The sequence below is a fragment of the Lygodium microphyllum genome, chromosome 11 (assembly GCF_053477565.2).
Source record: "Lygodium microphyllum isolate KBCC chromosome 11, Lygodium_microphyllum_v1.1.10, whole genome shotgun sequence".
Lineage (NCBI taxonomy): Eukaryota > Viridiplantae > Streptophyta > Polypodiopsida > Schizaeales > Lygodiaceae > Lygodium > Lygodium microphyllum.
In genome coordinates this window covers 129,399,368-129,403,534 of record NC_141145.1, presented here as the reverse complement: position 1 = coordinate 129,403,534, position 4,167 = coordinate 129,399,368, and positions in this window count along the sequence as shown.

The following is a 4,167-nucleotide window of genomic DNA, read 5'->3' as shown; positions in this document are numbered from 1 at the left end:
ATTAACCATTTAACATTGACGCTAAGGTGATAGCATCGCTATCATTCCTCAAATCAAAGCGAACCATTGCCACACTTGGTTCAAAGAGAGTGAGAAATGAGGGAAAAGTGATGTGGATCAACCCCTCTACCCGTAGGGTAAAATCTTACCCATGCCCCCCTAAAATAGCACTTATTAGATTCTATTTATTGACATCATGCTAGGACAGTCAACGTTCACTCTTCCTAGATTGCCTATCTAATGCTTAAATTGTGATGGAAGTCTCTCAAGTTTTCTTTAGTTTGCTAATTATTCCTAACATGATTTAGTTGACACATAGCAACCAACTTCTTTAATTAGCCTCTTGAGACAATGTTCCTTCACATAAATTATGCACATACAAGAATACAATCTTTTTAAGAAGAAAAATATATTTATTTAATTTTTATTTCAATAATTGTTTCAACTCGTATTTGGGCTTCACTCGAAGGCCAAAATAAAACTACCAAGTCCACCCACAACTAGAGTTGGACTTTTCATGAGAGATCCAATCAGGCTTGTAGAGGGTAGGCCAACAATCCTAGAGCACCCAAGGAATTATGGCCAGAGCCCCCTTGCCTGCTTGGTGTCTCCTAGCCTACAATAGTCCCTAGAAGAGACGTTTTATGTTTGATTTTGGTCCTAGCAATGTGGAGTGGAAACTTGGTCTAAAGCCCACATGACCATCCTTAGGGGAGGTATAATGCATGAATGAATGCTCCCTTTTGTAGAAAATCCACAAACATTTGTTTAAATTGTCTTTTAATGCAACAATCAAATACTCTGGTGCATAAGTGTGTGTATAGGTTTAGAGATTACATACATAGGTTCTAAAGTCATGGGTCATGAATTTCAATTATCAAGGTCTATTTCTTTAAATATTAATCCCTAGACCTTTGGCCTTAACAAGAGGTTAATAATGTTGAATTTAATATTACTTGTACCAGATCTCTATACTCTAACACTACTAAAGAAGTAATTGAATTTTCTAAATTAATGGTTCCTTTCTAAATAGAAAATAACCGAGCTATTTAAGACTAGATGTGTGGACCAAGATGCTATCATGGGAGGTTGATTCCATTCGAATTTCCTCCTAAGCGCCTAATGTTTGTCCCCCTACTTGGCATCTTGGGCATCCATAAGAATCCTGAATTGTCTACTAGCTTATGAAACTATTCTTTTAACACACACATATTTTTTTAATAAACAAGATTACTACAAAAGAATAACCTAGACTTGGGGGTTGTGAGAATAAGGTGTCATTCATGTGGGCCATCTCGTGTCCAACTTCTGAACTTCTCCATTTAGGGGCCATCTTTGTTAGCACTTCCTCAAATCTCTCATTTTCTTCATCAGAATTGAACTTTGAGTTGGAATTCATAGAAACAAGATAATATTTATGAAGAAATTGTGAAGGGATTTAAGAGATTGAGGAATTTGGTTTAGAAGGGTGGGTTAAGTAACAAGATTAAGGTAGAATCTTCAAAGGATTTTGTGGCATAATTCTAAGAGTAGGAAATATGGTATGAGTAAGACGATGGTCAGAGTTAGACAAGTTGTGCGGGGGTACGTAATCGGGGTGAAGGGAATGACAAAGTACTTTAGTTGGGGTAGGGGTTTCTATGTGATGAATTAGGGGCTGGTGGATAGTCTTTGCGATCCTTGCACAAGTCCCTAACTACCCCCTCTCGCTGTCCCTCTAGAAATCTCTCTATCACTGTCTCTGTCTCTGTCTCTGTCTCTCTTTCTCTTTGAAGGTTACAATCTGGGAGTAATATGCTTCCAGGCTCAACCCTAGCTAGTGAAGTTCAAGGAACTTGTTTATCTTAGAGGTGTGATAATAAGGCAGAAGATACCTCCCATGCATAGATTCTTTTATGAGTTCCCATGTGGCAGTGGATTTCGAAACCCTAATGTCTCTCCACCATTGTTTCCACCAAAGATGCCCTTCCCTTGTTAGCTTTAGATTAGTCAATATGGCATGATTAGGGGTATTGGTCCCTACATCTCAGAAATAGTCTTACATAGACTCTATCAAAACTTTTGCATTGGTTTCCATGCCTTTTCCCTTTCCATAAAATCCTGGAGGTTTGATCTCCTTAAGAAGGGATTTATTCTCTTGTAGTGAGATAGGAACAATGATAGGTGGAAACTGTGATTGAAAGTGCACATTACTTCATAGATAGGGTTCTCTGTAAGCTTTACCCATGAAATGTAGATATATTAATGGTACTGTAAGATGGGGTTTTGGGAAATACATCTAGGATTCTATAGTTTGAGGGAAGCTCGGGATATGTTCTTTACAATAATTATTTCGGCAAGAGCGGCCTAAAATGGCAACTCTATCAGCTAAGATTACTTTGGTCACTTCCTCACAGATATAAAAATTTAGACGAACTTGCCATCCTCATGTAAAAATAGTTGGATTAACCCTAGACTCCTCAAAAATAAATATCTTAATGACCTTTAAGTTTTCCATCCATTGCAATCTTTTGAGGTTGGTTCGGGAATATATGGAAGTCGATTAATGTCACAATGAAGCAGGATACTCCAATATGTGTCCATCGCCTTTCTCGATACAGTGGGGAAGGATTATACAATCAGTCTAGAATATGCACGAGTTGGGATGAAGGAATATGCTTGAGCTGTTCTTTCCATCAAAAGTCAAAGGAATGCATAATTGATGTAAACATAGATTGAAACACAAGAAATGATTCTAGGCTTTCTCATTCTGGCAAAAATTTCATCAGATATTAGTGATAGGATGAACCGTGAGAATTATTTCCTAATTTGATTATTATCTAACCTTTATAATCTTGCAAATAATAATCTTTTTGTATTGATACTAGGTGTAATGTGCCTACCTAAATGGAATGTCGATAACACATATTTTTAGTACCCCATCAAGAAGTAACCAAGACTACTGCTGTCCGGAACTCATTAGAGCAACCATACATTCGTGGTCTCGAGCTACTTCAATCTACCTTGTAAGGGAAGACCCATCTCAACCCCACAAGGATCGACCTGAAACAAGGACCTAATTTTTTAAAAAAAAGCTAAGAGTCTCCTATTAGCCATCCAATGTTTGCTTTGAGGTGACAACATTGCTATCATCCCTTAGATTGAAGCAAACCATTGTCACACTTGATTCAAAGAGAGTGAGAAATGAGGGGCAAGTGATGCACATCAACCCCTCTAACTGTAGTGTGAAGTCTTAGCTCTGGCCCCGTAACATAGCTTGGGTTCTATTGACGACACACTAGGATAGTCAATGTCCTAGTGTGTCTAATGCCTATCGAATACTTAAATTGTGATGGAAGTCTCTTGTTGAATAGAGACCACCTTGCCTTAGGCAAGATTTGTCAGGATCTAGCCACCCACCTCTATCTAGGGTTTTCTTTTAGTTTGCTAATTATCAATAGCACCATTTAGTTTGAGACATAGTAACCAGCTTCCTTAATTAGGCTCTTAAGATGATACTCATTCATATAAATTAAGCATATATAAGAATATAAAAATTTCAAGAATAAAAATATATTTATTCAACCTTTATTTCAATAATTTTTTTAGTTCATGTCCAAGGCCAAAATAAAACTACCAAGTCCACCCACAGTTAGTGTCGCATCTTTCGAGAGATCCACACATGCTTGTAGGGGCTAGGCCAATTCTAGAGAACCCAAGGGATTACGGTTAGATCCCCTTGGATCCTTGGCATGCCCTAGCGTACGATAGTCCCTATGCAGAGACCTCTCGTGTCTAGTGTCGGTCCTAGCAACCTAGAGTAGAAAATCTAGCTCCCATGGTGGTCTAGAGACCATACAATTATCCTTGGGGGAGGCATAATGCATCAACTATAGTAACATGTATTTAAATGTTTCCTTTTTTAGATTAACCACAAGCATTTGTTTAAACAATCTTTTAATGCACCAAGCAATTGCTTTTGTGCATAAGTGTTTGTATAGCTTCATAGATGTTAGAAGTATAGCATGGGAACCATGTGTAAGCAAGGGTGTATGATGGAAGGTGAGTTGTGAATGAACTAAAGGATAGGGGAAACCATAACACTAGCTTCTTGTGGCTATGTAAACAACCCAAGGTCACTCTCAATGAAAATGCAAGAGTGTACTCTTGTTGTACTTGAGTAATTGA